This window comes from Typopeltis vanoorti, chromosome 18 (assembly GCF_054136105.1).
Source record: "Typopeltis vanoorti isolate ZY-2024b chromosome 18, IOZ_Tvanoo_1.0, whole genome shotgun sequence".
NCBI classification, from domain to species: Eukaryota; Metazoa; Arthropoda; class Arachnida; order Uropygi; family Thelyphonidae; genus Typopeltis; species Typopeltis vanoorti.
In genome coordinates, this window is record NC_143566.1 from 20,201,823 (window position 1) to 20,223,165 (window position 21,343).

The 21,343-nt window shown below is 36.1% G+C and overlaps 1 protein-coding gene across 4 annotated transcripts in view; it reads right to left on the reverse strand.

The window, feature by feature from the left end:
- The window catches only part of Gug (arginine-glutamic acid dipeptide repeats grunge), a 565,908-nt gene that overhangs the window by 543,707 nt on the left and 858 nt on the right, over positions 1-21,343 (reverse strand). For 3 of the 4 annotated variants that reach the window (XM_090408202.1, XM_090408199.1, XM_090408197.1), the window contains exon 1: positions 4,702-4,991. The exons of the other annotated variant lie outside the window; for it this stretch is intronic. The gene's annotated coding sequence lies outside the window, so the exon portion shown is untranslated. Of the gene's footprint in view, positions 1-4,701; positions 4,992-21,343 lie in introns of those variants that run through there. 4 annotated transcript variants of the gene reach the window in all.

Below are 21,343 nucleotides of genomic sequence, written 5' to 3' on the forward strand. Positions count from 1 at the left end.
CAAAATTCTGAAATCATTCCCAGAATTTAGAAGATTCTTATAAATCGACGATTTAATTCAGTTAACAATAAAAATAAATAAATAAATAAATAAAAATGGCCAATCAGTAGATTTTGGAAATTAAGAGGCTAAGAAGTCAGGAACAAAAAATATACATAAAACTTTTTTTTCTTTCATGACAATCCCCTCAACTAAATACTTTACTATCCCTCAGCAGCGCCGGCTTGAAGTTTGCGGAGCCTCGGGAAAAAGTTATTAGTAGATCCCAAAATATTTGCAAAAAAATTTTTTTTATCGAAAAACCATATAAGTTTATTAAACATAATTTACAAACATTAAATACACACAGTTATATACTAAAATATTTCCCATATCAATACATCTCTAAAACATTAAAAATTCTATTATCAAATATTCTTAGAAATTTGAAAGTGTGGAGCCTGTCTGAGGTCCAAAAAACCAATGTTTGTGCCGACCCTATTCCTCAGTGAGATTTGTAATTAAGCATCGCTTTCCAACTGATTTTTCACATTTGCTACAATTCTCAATATTATGTAAATTATTTATTTTTTTAAAATATAGGTATATTGTTTTATATGAGTGAATATCAAAGATCGTAGCTGTTACAATAAAAATTAAATTATAGTTGCATGCAGAAATATAAAAACTAGTATATTTTAATTCATATTTTACTTTTTTATTTATTATTTTTATTATTATATTACTCATATTATTTTTATTAAGGCTTATATTTACAAACGGACATATGAGACACTAAAAGTGCCAATTTGTCACCAATCCTGGCCTTTTCGCTACGCTAGTGGCGATGGAGTTGGACACCAAGGGTCATTTCATAATAAACATTATCTGCATTAGTAGAGTACATGGCTGTTTTGCCAAACTAATCGTAAGTTCATGGCAATATCTTAAGGATATGAATCGCAACATACTTGCAACTGCAGAAACAAAAGCCCGATGTTTATTCCCGTTTGTTTATTTAAGAAAGAGCTTTTGGTTGAGTTTCTTGTATCAGCAATGGAAAGTTTGCTTAAAAGCACATTCTGCTAAAAATGATAACACTTATTTTAATCCTAATATTTGATTAAGATTATCACAACACAAAGTTGTCAGATCATCGTAGAACTGACAAGGCTTATCAGCAAGTATCGCAGGACAGTCAAGTGGCTTTTGTGAACTCGACATTAACAACGCTAGAAAGCAATGTGCACAGTAATATATCTGCGAAAATAACTTATGACAGCATTCCCTCTACAGTTATTATCACTGAGCTCAAAATTTGTTAGCTTTCAGAACCAGAAAAACACAGAGAAAAAAAAATAACAGGGATTAATTCTTTACTCATTTGAACGTTTAATATCAAGAGAATTTACGATATTTTCGCGTTGTATTCGTTTTAATACACAAATCACAAGTCGTCTGCTATTATGACCAGTTTGAATATATTGCGCAATATATTCAAACCGGTAATGATACTATTCTAACAAATCGACATACTTTGAATAAAATTTCTCACTAAAACCAAATTGCAAAGATTAATTAATGAAATCCATCGAATGATTAATATAATTAGATAAATTTCAAGTGATCAATTTGTCAGTCTTCTTATGGAAGCATTTTCAGAATGTATTATTTTTCTATGAAAGTAAGTAAATCTCGTGTCTGTAAAAACAAATTGTGAATGATTTGAGACGAATGAGCATTATGTTGACTTGGTTTAATATTGAAATATAATATAAAATTTAAATTTATATTTTACTTAAATTTTCAGCATTTTAATTAGTTTAAAAAAACAACAAGGTACTAAGAAATTGTTCATTTACATCTTTAAATGTCCCATATTATTATGTCTCATAATATTACAAATTAAACCTGCAAAGTGTAATTATCGCGAATAAAATTGAGCTTACAAAATTGTTGAGTTTATGTAGTGTTGTACGAGTTGTCATGTTTTATTGTAAATATTATTATTACATTATATAGTATATTATTATTACATTAATGCATAGCATATTAATATAGTATGTGATATATAATGCTATAATATAATAAGAGTGCCTGGATTCCTTGAAGGTTGCATAATAATATAATACGTAATAAAAATGTTACTAACGCTGGTCGATGGCTGCAGTAAATTGCTATAATGTTAATGTTATATGAGAACATTATTACTTAAGATTCCTCTCATGTAAATCTGTTTATTCTACTATTTGAACGACTTAATCTAAATAAATAAAATTCTGAATAGATAACACAAAATTTATTCTTTACGCAGCTATGATTATTTATTTGATTTATTTTTTTAGTTCCCATCAATAAAGTTTTGTAGGACTCTTGGGAGCATCAACTGGAGTTCAGTTTCATTACGATAATCATGGGGATACGATGAAAATTCAATTGAATGGGATATACTGAAGAAAAAAGACAGGATGTCTCCAAAATCTTAACATCAAAGAAGAACCCATATCGAATATACCCAACTCCACTCTGAGTACGTTATCTGCATGCTGGTAGTGGAAGTGTGTATATGATCGAGTATTACCTCTCACGTGACGCACACTCTCTCCCCTGTAAGCGTGTGTGTGTGTGTGACACTGTAAATCATGTAATGGCCAGTATAAATAACCATGTTTAGCGTACCATTCACGTGTCGGAAACACGCGGAGCACCGAACTCCTCTCGTTCGATATTTTTCTTGCCACATTTACCATACGGGTGGTCGATTCTGGCCTATCACATTCACTGTCAACTCCTTAGATCTCATTTTAGACATTTTAGTTCCTACGTGAGTCGCTACAAGGTAAAAAAAGGTCACTACAACGTTTACAACAGAAAATCACTACGTGCACAACAACATTTCTTATTATTTGTCGGATCTGCGCTTTAGTTACATTTGAATCAGAAGAAAAGTAAAATTCCTTTGAAAGCCCTTGTCGGAAACTGTGTTCAATCTCAGTCATTAAACAGTACCCAAAAATAATTCGCTCTCCACAAACTGAATTCAAATACTCGGCATAAAACTACTAATCAAAGTCCTTATAAGGACTGGCTTAAAGGGGCGAAGCAAGAATGCTTTTCATCTTCCCCGTTATCTGTAGAGGACAGTGTAGGGATTAGGTGTTATTGAGCTATTAAAGCTCTGATCATGGCAAGAGGGTAGCAGCAATAGCCGAGCCTCAGAACTTCATTGGCTACAGCATTGCTATTCATTACCCTCCAAGGGTACATTGCCATCCATTACCCTCCAAGGGTATTAATTTAATCACAGCATCTCACGGTCGACCATCATCTCACCTACTAATCCAAATCATACTGCCAGCCTTAATTAAACTTTCTAGATGTTAATTATTAAATGGTATCTTATGAAAAATTAGATAAAAATATTTTTTTAAAATTAAATTTAAACAAAATTCAGTATATTAAATTTAATATAACACATGCAAAAGAAATGTTTACTAGATCAAACAAAATCCTTCCAAATCAGCAAATGTCCCAATGACGCCATGCCACAGTGCCTCATATGACGTAACCGGAAGTTGGGTGTGTGTGTGGGGGGGAATTAACACATGTAAAATCCACCTATATCCGATGCAGTTCGCCACAGTACTACTCATAAATGTGGAATCTAAACTGCATACGTAGTACAACTGATTCAAAATTACTAGTTACTGAAAGTCATTAAGTATATTTAGTAATAATTTATCGGTTATTTTAATCTTCACAGATGTAAATATGTAAGGACGGATTTTTATAATTCTGCTATCCAAAATACCCCTTTTTGGCTGTACTTTTATTCTAGAATAGTGCATAATTATCATATGTTGTTACATTAGTTTAAAAGAGGGGCCAGAACCAAATACTGCTTAAATATAAATGACTTCTCTTTGCATACACTGGAAATGGGAATGTTTGTATGAGGATACTTGGGGCATGCTCTGTTCCACGCTACTAAGTTTTTTCTACTTCAACTGTTGTTTTTAATATACTGTCACCTAGATGCACGTGACCTAATAAGCCAAAAGTGTGAGTATTTTATTTTAGTCCAACTTTTTTTAAAAAAAACATTTTCTTATTTTAATATTTTTTCGATTTTTTTTTTTATTGCTTTGTTTGAATTACGACAAATGTATGCTGCTATGTTTTAATTTTACGCCAATAAATGTACATTTGGCACTCTTAAGTAAACAAAAAGGGCATGTTTTTAAATAATTAAGTTTCTTTGCATCAAGGCAAATCTGTTTGCAAGATGGGTGGACCTAGTTTGATTGTGTTAAACCAAAACTCCTGGGCATCCATATTCATGTTTATTCTCTAATTCTGAATGATCCTTCATTAAGTGCAGCACTGAATTGGAAAATTGCTACCATTTCTTCGTGATTAGGTCATGATAGAATAGTATCCTGTGAAATGCAAATTCTGAACAAGCTGAACAGAAATTGGTAGCCCAAACTTCGATCTTTATTTACACTCCCGGAAGAGTGGGGGGAGAAAATCCTGGAGATATCACAATTAATTACCCTCACGCCACAAGTGACTCTCCCCTCGATGCGAATGAACTCTTCCTTGACCAAAGGAACAACAATAGGTAAGAAGAAGTTTGCCGGTTGCACAAGTAATCTGTGCTAAATATATTTGATGTCAAGAAACCGTCCAGTCACATGCAAAATACGGACAAACACTTACCTGAGTTCAAATCAGGTCCATTTGCCAGCTATCGCTCGCTGACGGTTCCATTCAACGCCTATCCAGGCGAGTTAGGACTAAAACTTCCCGGTAACAACACTTTCCTACTGCTGCCGCGTTCGGTCGAAGTCCACGGTCACAGCCACGATACAGGGAACGTGAGCTCTGTTCGACGCTGAGACGCCCGCATTCTCTCATTCACACAACACAGCCCTCCCCTGATGAAACGTAAACTGAACAATGGCGTACTGTGTCCTACCTCGGACACCGGGAGGCGCCACTATCGACTTGGGGGGTGTAAGAGGATAGTGGAGAGAGAGAGAGACATACGTGCGCGCACATGCACACACAGGAAAGGGATACCAGATTCCCTGTGACCTGCCGTGTCAAAAAAATGGTTATGTTTTTAACACCAGCTAAGCCTTTTTACAGAATGTAACTGGACAGATTAGGAGCTGCAGTTTTCGTCTATCCAAGTGGAAATTAAGAAGGTCTGACACTTCTTTGTTTTGTCTTTAACAGTTAATCCGAAGACAAACAGAAGCAAGATAAATTGCAGAACTGCAAGAAAAAGCGAATGCTTGAATACGGTATATATCAACGAGTGATTCCCCCCCCCCCCCCATTCTTTTCGGTAGAACGAAGGAGTTGAGCGCCTCACAGCTGTCAACCTCTTGTTATCGTAACGCAGGATAAGCGTTGTGAAACGATGTCAATAAAGGCTGATACTTCGTCGTTTAGTTACAGCTCAGTGATAGTTTGTTCTCAGATGACACACTTCTTTAAGGAACAGAAATATGATAAAAAGGATGATGGCAGACAACCATTAGAAAATTATTATCCTCTCCGATCGTTAACAAAAAGCTGCTATCGGCGAAGTAAATATTTAACCTTATCGGTAGGAGAGTTAATTAGCCAGCATTTTAATAATGTAGTTAGAGTCGCGATAAAGCCAGATATTGCACAAAGCGCACTGCCTACTGGACTACATAAGCATTAAACCGATTTGAAGAGGAATAATAAACGATGAGATATTGTTGTGGGTTAATTAACCGTCATGATGCAAACAATTCAAAGATTTAAGGAGGATTAGGACCATCTCAATAAGAATTGCTTCAACCTGATTAGAACTTCATTAGAATAGAATCAGATTAGCCATCCATAGTAAAGAAGACTTAATTTGCAGTGCGCCAAGGTGTTGATTTGCATCCTGACGTCACGAATATGGCAGCATAGCTACCACGTCATCATATTATGACTATTTAATATTCTTTTTATTTTCCCACCCGGGAGGTTGTAAAATTATAGGTTTTGCTACTGATCGTCAGTGGGATTGGTATTAAAAGAAATGAGATAATACACACGCACACGTTTTCTTTCTTAATTAAAAAAAAAAAAAAACTTCAAGATACTACCGTAGTTAAAAATCAAATTAAATAAACTACACCCCTTTGAAAGCTGCATATTACAATTAAATTAATTCGATGCTAATTTCAATTTATGAATTCCTGTATGGATTTCTTATTTCATATATTCATTTTTTGTACATTATGTTATTTCTGTTCTTGGCTAATAAAATATTTCTGTTTTTGGCTAATAAAATAGTATCATCAGCGTATCCGATTATTAACACTACACTTGACATAAAATATCAACATATTTTACGTGATAATTAACTATACAATTGACAACTATGAAGTACTGTCTTCTTAAAGTATTTATTATAGAATCATTATTTCTGTGTGGATAGTCTTGAATAATTCTGCTATTTGTTTTGTTATATTTATTATTTTTAATGTAGTTATTTAATACTCTATTTTAATGCGGTATTAATATAATTTAATAATAATAAGCAGAGTTTTGTTCAATCTAAAACAAAAAACAATATACAACAATAGAGATCTATTGTTGATCTCTTTTTTTTTTTTAATCCAATCAAATTATTTCTTACATTTCCGCTTATCTGCGCATAATTTTAATGTATTGTGTTTACGTGGCATTTCAAAATTACGATATATTTTAATAGTTTATTCTTTATACATTATCTATTCCAGCAGCTGCTTTTCTATTTCTAACGTGTTTTAAGTTTTTTTCCTTCTAATATCTTTTTCTTTTATTTCAAATGTTATAATTTTTTCATAAACATAATCCGTTGTTTGTTAACTGTATGCTTTAATTAATTTCTTCCTTTTTAAGTTTATGTTATTTTCAATTTCTTCTTTGAGAATAACATAAAAATCAAGTACTAATTCTCCCGCGTGATTATTTCAGTCTCTTCGTTTATATTTTATTTAGCGTAGTTTTATATTTTTCGTATAATGATGTGTATGATTTTTGTTTTGTATTTGGTCACTTAAACATCAAAACTTGAGCTTTTTCTTGGTTTTATTCGTTGACCAGATATTTGTGAATGATATGCACGAATTGCCAACAAGTTTCACCAGCTATTCTGTGTGACTTCTTCAGGACAAGTATAACGGTAGAAACTAACGTTTGCTAGTTAAAATGAAGAATGGAGTAATACCTTTTTTTACTAGTAAACGTTAGTGGGTACCGTTATACTTTTCCTGAAGAAGCAGACAGAATAGCTGGTGAAACTTGTTGACAATTCGTGCATATCATTTACAAATATCTAGTCAACGAATAAAACCAAGAAAAAGCTCAAGTTTTGATGTATATGATTATCATCTAACTACATATTAAATGTAATTTTATTTCATTTTCTTTTTTCAAGTTGTTTGCGACTTTCAACAAATTGTTTCCATCTTTGATTAGCCTTTATACTAATTATATATATATATATATATATATATACACTAGCCCCCGCCTACGGCGCCCAACCTCCGAGTTCTTGGCCGGTAAAACAAAAAACGTGACATGAAAATGTTTCAAATTTCGGCTTATCTTTTTATATTTATAGAGTAGATTTTTTTTTCTTTTTCTTTTTTTTTCTGTCTTTTGTAAGGTTTCAAGTTTATGTAATAAGATTCTTTTGTATATGGATCGTACTAAAAATTATCTTTAAGCAGTTTCCGGAAGTTCCTCCAGAAAATACAGTGATGATATTCTTAAGAATTTTAAAATAATTATTCCAGTGCTGTTTTAAAATGCCCGGTGGCCATAATAAAGGAGGCGTTCCGAGCCTTGTAGCAAAAAAAATGTATTGGACGAAATTCGACCAAACTTGGTGTAAACACACTCTGGGACATGGGTTTTTATTTACAGGAAAAAAAAAAAAAAAGTACAAAATTTTGCCACCAGCGGACAATTGGCGCTAGAATCGCTTGATATTGGCATAATCTCATTGTTTCTACTGACGAGTTGGTGGATATAAAGAAGACCGAAATGGATTCGCGTCATTCTGATAAGACTGAGGTACTATGGATCACCTCTTAACGGAACGTGCGTTGCTAGTTAAGCTTTACTATCAACAACGCTGTAACGCTAATATCGCGCTTCGAGAATTTCGGTGTTTGAAGGATAGGAGAAAAGGTCCAATAACAAATCTTAGAAAATGATTGTACTATTTGATAATAGCGGATCTTTAGCAGCGAAGCCAGGATGAAGGCGCAAACGGATTGTTCCTCAACAACTTGACGAAGTTGCAACTGCCGTAGTGGAACAGAATGAATGATGCACAAGGGTCCAGCAGTGCTCGAACAATATCAAGGCATCTGGACATGCCATACTCAACTGTGTGGAAAATTCTGCGTCACATGCTCAGGTTTTAACCCTACAAGATCTCTCAAGCTTGGCTTCATGGTGAAGCCTTGCCCGTTCTCAACTCAAATGGAGGTGAGTGGCGAGGCACATTTTTATCTCAACGGTACTGTTAACACATACAACTGCCACATTTGGGCTGCGAATAACCCTCATGTGTTCCATCAGACTCCTTTACACTCACCGAAAGTCGCTGTGTGGTGTGGTTTCACTTCATCGTTTATTATCGGTGCGTACTTTTTCGAAGAACTTCGCCCCGACAGGACCAGTGACTTGTACCGTCTCTGCTGTCAGGTAGCGAGAGATGCTGCGCAACTTTGTTGTTCCGCAACTAATGCAGCTAAGATGCTTTGACTCTACCATATTCATGCAGGATGGAGCACCACCTCACATTGGATTGCCGGTGCAGCGAATGTTACGAAAACACTTCACAGAACTCAGAGTCATTAGTCGTGCATTTCTCACAGCATGGCTACCTCGTTCGCCTGGTCTGAACCCCTGTGACTTTTGGTTGTGGGGCCATTTGAAACGCGTGGTGTATGAAGAACATGTTCCTGATTTAGCAACCTTGAAAGACAGAATAACGCAGCATGTGAGGCAAATCAATACAGAACTGTTGCGTTCCGCCGTAGAAAATGTCATTCACAGAATGAAGTTCTTAGAACTTCTGACAGGAGGACATATTGTACAACATCTGTAAGTTATACGAACACGTAAATTGATTTGCTGTGTCTCTCCTAGCCATTACTGTTTAATTAATCCCAAACCACGCGCTTATAGCGCAAAATGTCTCCTGGCGGCAAAATTTTGTTTTTATCTTCTGTATTTTTATTTTTTATTTTCTGTAAATCAAAATCTCATGTTCCAGAGTATACTTGCCAGGGGCAGCTCGTGCATAGGCACTTCAGCACCCCCAAGTTTTCTCGATATATAAATATATTAATTAATTTATTTATATTTGCTTGTAATATTTAATTGTATCATCAACAATCCTATACAATTCTCTTATTTTGTATAAAAAATAATAAAAATCCATCTTGTAGCACTTAGGAGGGCAAAGGACGCTAGCAGCACTGTGTTTACCACAGTGTAATGTTGCTACGCGCGCAAGCATATGCACGCATAGTGAGATGCGAGCTATTAGCGTAATGTTGCACTGTCCTTCGCGCAGTTCCACTGTTGTTTATATGCTTTTTGCGCCAGTAGTAGAGTGTTCGTAGTGCTTATTGTGTTTACTCCGTCTCTTTAAATATTTGGACATGTTTCGAAAGTTGCAGCACCCCCACGATTTCAAGCCACGAGCCGCCACTGGTACTTGCAGCAAATTTGGTTGAATTTCGTCCAATACATTTTTTTGCTACACGGCTCTGAACACTACCTCTTTAATTATGGCTACCCTCTATATTTATAATCATGTGTAATCAATAACTTCTAAAATAATCGCATTCATGCCAACAACCCAGAAAATAACTTAATTCTAAATTTAAGAAACCCGCCCGTATGGTATTGTTTCCTCATTTCTTTATCCCTAAGTTATTTCAAATGAATTATATTATTTTTCATAAACTACTGAAGATTTTCTTAATATCGGATATAGTTCTTTGAAGTTTAACCTTAAAAAAAAAAAATTAAAAAAAATAAACACTTATATCTATTTCTCAAACAATAGCACAAGATCATGCGCAGAACATGTATGTGCTCAGAATCTACAAAATTGTGTGTTGTTGCTGTCTTGTTATGAACTCAGATGGATTCCCGCAGTAATCAAGAAAGAGGATTAATATCTTGTGGGTTGAGCATCCTTGGCATTTATGATTTCACCTGCAGTCTTCAGACATTAGTTACTTCTTACAATCTTACAATTCTTAACAGAGGACTCATTTTTCATCCCCAATAATGGCTCTAGATATACCAAACATTGCTAGTTCTCTATGTAACTTGTATTATCAGTTGAGTTTTTTATTTAAATGATCGTTTTTTATATTATATATATATATATATATATATATATATCAGACAAACTGAACCAGCGAAAATATTCCTCTACTCTTCCAAAATCTCGAAATAGTTTTTTTTTTGTTTCCATGATTAACTTACTGATTCTCACTTTGTCCAAGTTTACCTGCGTTTTTCTTTGTATACAGATGATTCCATTAGCTTTAGAAAAACAAAGCATCTAGTTGTTGGGGGGGGGGGGGGATCCGGGTGTTTAGAATTATGGCTGAAGGAGCTAAGGCCATAATACCAGCCTGTGTATTGTCTTTTAATGGCATGGGTTCGTCTGGCTGATTTGCTTGTTTTGTGTTTGTGGGGGACAATAAAATAGCAGAACTCAGAATATTTAAGAAAAGAGAGGGATGCCCAAACATGAAATTTTTACAGCATTCGTATTCTACTGCTTGATTTAATTATTTATTTGCTATTACTATACATTAGTTTGGATTTTATTTCTTATCGCTGTAGCACGCTATGCGATCCTTTTATCCAAAGCAGTTTTTTCCTCTAAAAATAGACTGACCTCCTGGTGTTTGTATTGTATCCAATTCATGTTCTTCGAAGTCTTAATCCATCTCAATTTCAGCAGAATTCTTATTTATTTCCTTCATCTTGTTCTTTTTTGTGTGTGAGGTATGAAAACCACCTTCACAATTTCTATAATCCGATTATGACAAAACGGCCTTGATTTTAATCCTTTTGAGGTCGCTTGCGTTTTGACGATTTAGTTTTTCCAAGGAGAAATCTATTAAAAGCGAGTTCCCAAGCAAACCCTGAAACTTGCCACCATTAATGATTGCCAGTATAGACTCATCCCTATCAACCTACTTTTTTAAATTTAATTTCATATATTGCATTACAACGAAAATATGAGAGAGAAAGTTATTCTTGTTTGTTTCATGCATCTTTGATTTAGTGAATTAAGACGACTTTAGCAAGCTCCAGCTTCTTTGTCACCATTTGATTGTTTATTTGTTCATTTAATTATTTTAAGTTAATTTTACAGCACTCCAAAGCCCCGTTCGTCTATATATAACAAGGGTAGACCAGAAGTTCCAGGACATTGGTGATCACAAAATAAGTAGAATAATTTTGCTTCCTAATGTTTGTCACCACATTAGGAAGCAGTTACTTTGGACGTCTAGTTCCAAAGACCTTTTCCCGCCTCCTTAAGCAAGCGTAAAATCTTCGTTTAAATGCTATTTAATTCTTGTGTCATATTTTCAATTAAACAAATGGATTCAAATCGCGAGCTTCCGTAGCTCAGTCGGTATAGACAAAGCCCTTTGGTCGGAAAGACCTGGGTTCGATTCCCGTCAGTGACGTGAGGAACATTTATCTGGTGTCTTTCGACTAAAGGTCGAACTCGGGTTGTTCGTCCCCCAGAACAGGCAAACCGGCCCCCTGAACACACACTGCTATAGGCATAGGACACACCAGAAGGCATGGGGCCAATCACCTTATCCTCTATACGGTAGCAGTTAAATGTAGAAAAAATCCTCGACACCGCAAGGTAAAAGAGGAGGCAAAGGAATAATAAGAAGAAGATTCAAATCACATTCTTTTCAGAAGCAACTTCGGCAACAAGAAGATGTCGAATGAGCCGTTGGACCATCATCTAGTTGAAAAGTCTAGGATTCTAATCCTGTCTAAGACTTGAACAACTTTTATATGGTTTGCAAAAGAATGAGTTAACCGACCCAGATTTTCCTATGGTTTTTCGTCCTTCAAAACTGACAAATCGGCCAAAAGAACACATACACACGTGCAGTTGACAGACATCATACACTGACCTCAGAGCTTTGGTTGCTTCAGCCATCCATCCTCAGCATGACTCCTGCTGCATTCCGAAATCATGTTAAAATCCACCGACAAGTGCCATATCCGATGTTAATCTCTTTCATTAACTGTATAATCGTAAGGGAGTAATATGAAGGGTGTCCCCCCCACACAAACATTAACCGATCATATCAATCAATCGTTTTATAATGTCCTTCTTGGCCATTGAGAAACCTTGAAATCTACACAAACAAGTATTCATCGCCAGAAGCATTCACAAATCTTCACCACTGTAAGCATTTCGTAAGATCTTTGCAACCAAGTCATATAAAATGCAATGCTGTACGTTGTTCCACTGGAAATTTGAACGGAACATAACTGAGTCATGAAAGTGGGCGGCCACAAGCCAGCAATACGGATGAGATAACATGTACAGTAAGCTATAGTTGCACAATCCTGTGGGTTTCTTGTTCACACCGCCAGTCTTTCTCTCTCTCTCTCTCTCTCTCTCTCTCTCTCTCTCTCTCTCTATATATATATATATATATATATATATATACACAGCGAAAGGAGGTCCTACATCACATCTTATGAAGGTGGGTGCCATGGCTGTTTGGTCCTCACATTATGGTGTCCGTTGACTTCTTTCCAAGTAGTGTGTATATATACAGTATATATATATATATATATACACACACACCGTGAGGAATATATATATGGAAGAGATATAACAAGAACTATACACAAGCAAATAAATTTTCACGGTCAAACAGTGGCAAACACTCCCCCGGATTGATCTGTTGCCGTTATTTCACTCGAACAACTTCTATCTCTTGCGTCTAATCACCAGTAAGCTTACAAATGAAAATATGTATTTGTTCTCTCCTTAATTTTCTCGAGTGCACTCAATAAGTTAATTCTATTTGTGATGCTACAGACAAAGCCCCAAGGTTAATATTCCACTTTGAAACCGCCAGTCAGTTTATTGGCGGAATGAATTTAGTTTTGCTTCCGAGTCGTTCATTTTGTTGACTTACTAAATCCATTTGTCAGCGAGTTAACGTCTTGTTTATTCCAGCTGACACACACAAGAAAGATGGAAGATGTAATGTCGCCGCACGGAGATAAAATCTGCCTACAACTAAGAAAAGTTAATTTCTTAGAATCGACGCAGTGCTATGAAAATTGAGAAATAAATTCTTAACTATGACATGACAGCAATTGGATGCAAACTACTTGTAACTACTAAGAACGAGGAATGTAACCCAAAGTTCTTTTTCAACGGTAAGCGATGCGGACGAGATTAGTTTCATTAAATAAAAGGTTAAAAGACACTAATGACTTAGTTAATTGGTGAATTTTGCCATATTCAGTTAATGAGAACACGAAAGGTCTCGCCTTAGTCTCAGATGAATTATTATTTTTTTATATAATAACGTTAGCTGCCTTTTGTAAATGCGGTGGAATTATTTGAATAGCCCTCTAAGCTGCCATCATTACTCTATGATTAATCTGACAAAGTTCTCTAAACAGTTCAAATCCTATTGATCAATATAGTTCCATTAGAAATCATTCCAGAGCTTCTATGATCAAGAAAATTAAACGTTTTTTAACATGAATAGAATCCATAGGGAAACAAAACGAAAGGTACGCCGTTTTGAACTCCTTAAATGTAAAAAGGCCAAACTATTAAATCATCTCACTTTTTTGAAGAGATGTCGGAACAACAAGATTATTCCAAAGTTTCAATTCCATTCAAGACGAGCGAAACATATTTATTTTAAAACATCTTTTGCACTTCTACGAGAACGGATACAGCATACCAGATTTCTTTTAAGCCAAATAGATTTAGATTGTTATCAGATTTATGACGATATCTCTAGTATTTTAGACCAAGCTATATGGTCACTTTTGGACAGAATGGTCAATATTAGCCATGATAAAGCCTTTACAACCAAGCAAACGAAACCAAATAAAAAAATTCAACGATCTTTATGCAAAACGTTTTAAGTCAAAACCTTCTCTACCAGATAACAGAGTTATTTTTAATTTATCGGATCGCGTATTAACAAAACCAGAGATCAGTATACTTAAAAAAAGTTTTAATTTTGCGATAACACTGATCATGTCCCTAAAGTGGATATCATTTGTAATATAGAAAAGGCAGTCTCGTAGTTACCGGAACCCATAGCTAATGATATTAGATTAAAAAGTAGTATCATCCTCTCATCTTCCAGAACTCCTAACAAAAACATCACTACTCTGGAAAAAAGGACATTGTATAGTTTGAAGAAAAAGAAAGACATTATCATATTAAAGGCAGATAAGGGTAATTCCACAGCGATTGTAAACACCAGTGATTACGAAGATAAGATTAACAGCTTACTATCGGATACATCAACCTACCGTGTTCTAGTCACAGATCCAACACTAAAGAATCGCAATGACACCAACGATTTAATACGTCACATGGTGAACTGGCCTATAGACTTAAAAAGAAGATTGAAATCTATGCATCTACTAATACCAAGACTATATGGTGCTCCTAAAGTACACAAAAATGGAATACCACTACGCCCGATTGTAGATGGAATCAATTCGCCCACTTCATAATTAGGATACTTATATACCAAATTCGCAATATTGCGTAGAGGAAACTGAACAACATCTCAATCTCCAATACGGATCTACTCACCAGCCTGGATGTTACATCTCTATTCACTAACATCCCTGTGGAGGAAGTCATCAACATTTTAGACAGTTTGCTCCCACAAGATATTACTTCTCTGTTCCGTCATTGTTTAACATCAAACTTTTTCATATGGAATAAAACCATATATCAGCAATTGACTGGCCTTGCAATGGGTAGCTCCCTCTCTCCATCTTGTGCTGATCTCTTTATGGAGGATTTTGAAAGTAAAATGTTATCTCAAGTAAACCCTAAATCCACAGTATGGTGGAGATACGTGGACGATATCTTTATTGTTTGGAACCACACAAAAAAGGACCTGTTAGACTTTCTAAACAAGATCAATTCTTTACACCACACAATCAAATTCACTCTAGAACTTGAAAAAGATAACCAATTACTATTTCTGGACACTTTAATTAAGAAGCTAACGAATGGTAGTATCAACCTCTCAGTTTACCGCAAACCTACCAATACAGAACGTTATTTACATTTCACTTCCTCCCACCACATTTCTCAGAAACTGAGCATTGTACACATGCTGAAGAACCGTGCTTCTCTCCTTACAACAGATCAACAAGACCTCCAGGAAGAACTATTCCTGATATCTACCAACCTTGCCATGAATGGATTTCCTCGAAGACTCGTCCACAAGATACTTTTCTCTGACCCCCACAAAGACAACGAGATGACACACGTTATATTTCTACCATCGTCATTCCGTACTTAGGGACAGTTTCGAATAAGATTGCAAGACTCCTTAGACCACATAAAATAAGAGTGGCCTTTAAACCTACAGAAACGATTAGGCAATTCTTAAGATCTCCAAAAGATAGTCATCCTTTCTTCAAATATCCTGGAGTTTACAACATACCCTGCTCGTGCGGCTTGAATTACATCGGCCAGACTTCAAGGAGCCTTGAAATTAGGCAAAAAGAACACATAGGTGACGTCAATAATAACAGAGAAGAAAAATCGGGGTTAGCTTTTCATTTCTCAAGAACGAACCATATCATGGAGTGGGATAGAAGCACAATTCCTTACATGGAGGAGGACTTCCCCTCACGAATTTTTAAGGAGGCCACAACAGTTGCCCGCTGTATACAAAACCTTAACAGGAACCAAGGACTAATCTTGCCCGCGATCTGGAAGACCCTTATTAGATCTCTTAACTCACCATAACTGAATTACAGTGCCAACTATAGAATGTTCCTAAATAACAACAAGTGAGATCATGCACGCTCTATGTATGCATTGTACGCGCTCTGTTCTTTGTCTAATATAATTGGAATCGGTTAATTATAGTTCGTAACAGTTTTTTACTTTTTAGTGCCTTACATCAGTTATGTGCCCTGAAGATGCCAACAGCCTTGGTTGGTAAAACTAGTTGGTATAACATAATCGTTTATTATATGTACTTGATCAATATAGTTCCATTAGAAGTCATTCCAGAGCTTTTATGGTCAAGAAAATTAAACGTTTTTTAATATTATTGTTGTATTTTGGCGTAATTGCATGCATTAGTCTGTGATATCACATTGCCAGTATCAGACTATCAAAGTAATCCTGAGCTGTGCAATCGAGGTGCTTGGTGAGACATCTGGAAAGATTAGAGAGCAGAAGGAGGGTTGGTGGTGGAATAATGATGTACAAGTGGCAGTGACAGCTAAGAGAAAGGCAAAGCAGAAGTGGGATGAGTCAAGAGTGGAAGAGGACAGAGAGGTGTACAAACAGAGAAAGCAAGAAGCCAAGAGAGTTGTGGCACAGGCGAAGACCATGGCATATCAAGATCTGTATGATCAATTAGAAACAAAGGAAGGACAGAGAAAAATTTACGAACTAGCGAAATGTAGAAATAAAGCAGCTAAGGACATCTTACATGTGAGGCAGATCAAAGATGCTGAAGGAAGAGTATTATGGAGAGATGTGGACATAAGAAACAGATGGAAAATATACTTTTGAGGGACTTCTGAATGAGGAAAATGCAAGGACTCACAGAGGAGATGGGCAGCCTTCTGAGGGGATGGTGCAGAACATCAGTAGAATGGAAGTGATGGAGGCCATGAAGAGGATGAGGAATGGAAAAGCGGTGGGCCCCGACAGAATTCCAGTGGAGGCATGGAAGGCACTGGGGGAAGAGGGAATTGACCTGCTGTGGGACCTGTTCATGAAAGTTTGCCAACAGGAAAATATACCCGAGGAATGGAGGGAGAGTACTCTTGTTCCCATCTACAAGGGTAAAGGGGATGCACAAGACTGTAAAAATTACAGAGGAATAAAGTTGATGTCCCACACAATGAAGATCCTAGAAAGGGTTCTTGATGGTAGATTGAGGGAGGAGGTGGAGATTGCAAAGGAACAATTTGGCTTCATGCCTGGTAGATCAACAACAGATGCTATCTTTGGGTTACGACAGATGATGGAAAAATATCGAGAGAAACAAAGGGAGCTACATCTGGTATTTATTGATCGGGAGAAAGCATACGATAGAGTGCCAAGGCAAGAAGTCTGGAGGTGTCTGAGGGAGAAGAAGGTGCCGGAGAAATATGTCAGGTTGGTGCAGGAAATGTACAGAAATGTGAAGACAAGTGTTCGGACCTGTTTGGGACAGACAGAAAGTTTTCAAGTAACAGTTGGCTTGCATCAAGGGTCAGCATTAAGTCCGTTTCTGTTTAATATTGTGATGAAGGTGGTAACAGAGGAGGTGAGAGAAGATGCACCTTGGACAATGTTGTATGCAGATGACATCTTGCTGTGTGTAGATTCAAGAGAAGAAGCGGAAACTAAACTGGAAAGATGGAGAAAAGTACTGGAAGAGAGAGGTATGAGACTGAGCAGAAGTAAGACAGAGTATATGTGTTGCGCAGTGGGCGGTGGCCAGGAGACAGACCTGGAGCTGGAAGGAAATGTCATCAGGAAGGTGAGAGACTTTAGATACTTAGGTTCGACAGTGGAAGAAGATGGAGGAGGTGAGAAGGAAGTGGGATGCAGGATACAAGCAGGTTGGAGGAACTGGAGGGAGATGGCTGGAGTGTTATGTGATAAGAGGGTGCCGATCAATCTGAAAGGCAAAATTTATAGGACAGTAGTGAGGCCAGCTATGACATATGCTATAGAAACTGTGGCCCTGAGGAAAAATAACATTAGCAGGATGGAAGTAGCAGAGATGAGAATGCTTAGGTGGATGTGCGGTGTGACCAAAAAGGATCATCTGAGAAATGACTATGTCAGGGGAACAGTGAAAGTTACGAACTTAGGAGCGAAAATACAGGAGGCAAGGTTGAGATGGTTTGGTCATGTGATGAGGAGGGAGGACGAATATGTGGGAAGAAGGGTCATGCAGATGGATGTGCAAGGAAGGCGGAAGCGTGGGCGGCCAAAGAAGAGATGGAGGGAGCTGGTAGAAGAGGACTTGAAGATGAAGAACTTGGATGTGGTGACAGCCCAAGACAGGAAGGTGTGGAGGAGACTCATAAGAAACAGTGACCCCACTTAAGTGGGAGAAGCTGCAGAAGAAGAAGAAGAAGAAGAACAGTATCAGACTGCATGCGTTTGACTTTTGAAAGCTTTTTTTTTTTTTTTGCATAGTATGATACTAATTTTCTGTAATATCAATGACATCACGCTCGTCTTACTGACATTTGACAACGTACGACGTCACACTAGTAATAATTGCATACACTCGACTACTGATTCTTTTTGTTATTGTTGTTTTGCATAGTATGACAGTATCTAATTTTTGACGATGTCAATGACGTCATGCTCGTCTTTATAACACGTGACGATGTCTATGACGTCATGCCAGTAACAATTGCACACATTCGACTACTGAATTTTAAAAAAAAAATTTTTTTTGCATAGTATGAGAGTATTATCTAATTTTCTATAATATCGTATCATTTTGCATATTTCGAACCAAAAATCTTATATATGTTACGTCTATATATATAGGCGGACGGATAGACGAACTAAATAATCTTATTAAGTATCCAAATTGCGTACAAATATCATCTATAACCAACCAGCTCATTGTTACTGTTGGTATGGGAATAAAGGAACATGCTGGGTTGAAAGGAAGTAGAGTCAATGGTCGAATAATTAAGTATTCATAGAGGTATTGAATTAGAGAGCTCGAACCGGTTTAGACTAGTTGGGGTCTTTAACAATTGCTACTATAAATACAAATCATTATGCACGAAACGATATTATTGAATATTATTATGCAGAGCAAATGCTGATTTTGTGTGTGCGCGCGCTTAATTGATAGCGCCTGACATCGTAAGTCTGTGTTCATGTATCATATTAACTATTTAATCTGTTTCTGCCGTCATTCTTTTTCTTAATGCAAAAGATAAAATGAACTAAGCTTATAAAAATAAATAGGATTTCATAATCATATCTCAAGGATTATCAGAAGCAATAAACCATAATTTCATGACTTTAACCAATAGCCAGAGCTCGCGATTCGAAGGGTGCACTTAATCAATGCTTATGAATGGCTGACCCAAAGTTCATTGCTGCGAACATTTTTTTTTTTCTTTTCTTGCAACTGTTTTATGTTTAAAAATTAGGAAACACGTTACGACATTCAATTACAAGTATTATTATACATCGCATTCACTACAATGGAGTTGCATACAGAAATGAAATAGGACGCCTTACTAAAAGCAGTCCATCTTTGTAACTATGAGAATTTTTATTTCGGACTGTTTATTTTAAATCGAAAATTTAAGTGCATAGCTCATACACATATTTTTAAAACAAAACGTAATGTTGCACACAAATAGCACAAAGAAATGTACTATTTGTGTGCAAAACCGAGCAAGTCATTATCGGTGATAATGACTTGCTCGGTTTTTCAACTTTAATTAGTTTATCATTCATGTAAAATAAATGCAAAATCATCATACAAAGGGAAGGGAAGCCATAAAGTTTCATATTTTATTTCCGAATAATGAACTATCATTGTTTCTTAAACTTTGTTCTCGGAACACTGTGATTCCGCGAATGTTTTCATCATTAAAATAACGATATGTTGGCATAATTCCTATCTAATGATTTCTTATGAAAATATTCAATAAGACTTCGGCGAAAAGAAATATTTAGATAAGGTTCCACACCTACAAAAACTTTAAGAAGCACAAGTGTTAATGGTAGGTTATTCGATGTAGAGTGACCTGCGGCGATGAGTCTTTGGACTGTTTGGAAGTGTCTCGTCATAATAATAATAATACGGGACTGTGACAGAGGGATGGTAGTGTGTCGTCCCGCCAGTAGGTGGCAGATGACGCAGCGCAGAGATTCTTTTATTGTTCTGTGTTATACTCATAGAGGATGGCAACCACACGGAAAGTTGATGCATATCCATACGTGACGTATCGCATGTTTAAAAATGGCGTCGGAATGAGGCGCTCTTGTTAGAATAGGGAATCTACCATTTGCGGCCCGTACATAAGCACTGCGACACTGCAGCACCCCCAAGGAAAAAAGGACAAATTTAAATTTTGTTCGTGTTTATAAATAATAACAATGCTTACAACATTATATAAATGCAATACAACATGTTAAAGGTTACATCTTATGTTTCGACAGTGACTGAATAGCTAATAATAGGAATTGTTCCATTAACGCTTTAAATTACGAAACAAATGCACTGGGATCTAACGCCGATATTCGTTTGCGCTTGTCATTGCACGTTACGTCATTCCCACACTGCTCAAACGGCAGTGTATTTTTAGTATGCTTACGCGCCTTATTTCTGAGAGATATGAAACGTTTATTATTGGCGCGTATTCGTGGTGAACTATTTTATTGTAATTCTTATTTTATTTTGTTAAAATAACATATAATTATTTATTTATTATATATACAAGGCTGAATTATGAAGTGTTCACGGTTGAAAATATGAAAAGAAGAATATTTTTTTAATTATCGTTACACGAAACAAATGCACTGCGATCTTCGTTTGCTGTCGTTGCACGTTACGTCATTAGATACACTGCCGCTTGGGCAGTGTATCTTATGCTTACGCGCCTTATTTCTGTGAGATATGAAACGTTTATTATTGGTGCTTTATTATTGTTGCGTGTGCGTGGTGAACTATTTTTTGTAAATCTTATTTTATTTTGTTAAAATAACATATAATTATTTATTTATTATAGATACAAGGCTGAATTATGATGAGTGTCAGTATTGAAAATAAAAAGAATAACATTTTTTAATTATCGTTGCACGAGACAAATGCACTGCGATAATGAATATCTGCGATCTCATAACGCAGATACTCATTCACGTTATGTCATTCCGACACTGCCGTTTGGGCAGTGTATCTTATGCCTGCACTCATTATTTCTGTGAGATATAAAACGTTTATTATTGGCGCATGTTCGTGGTGAACTATTTTTTTGTAAATCTTTTATTTTGTTAAAATAACATATAACTATTTATTTATTATAGATA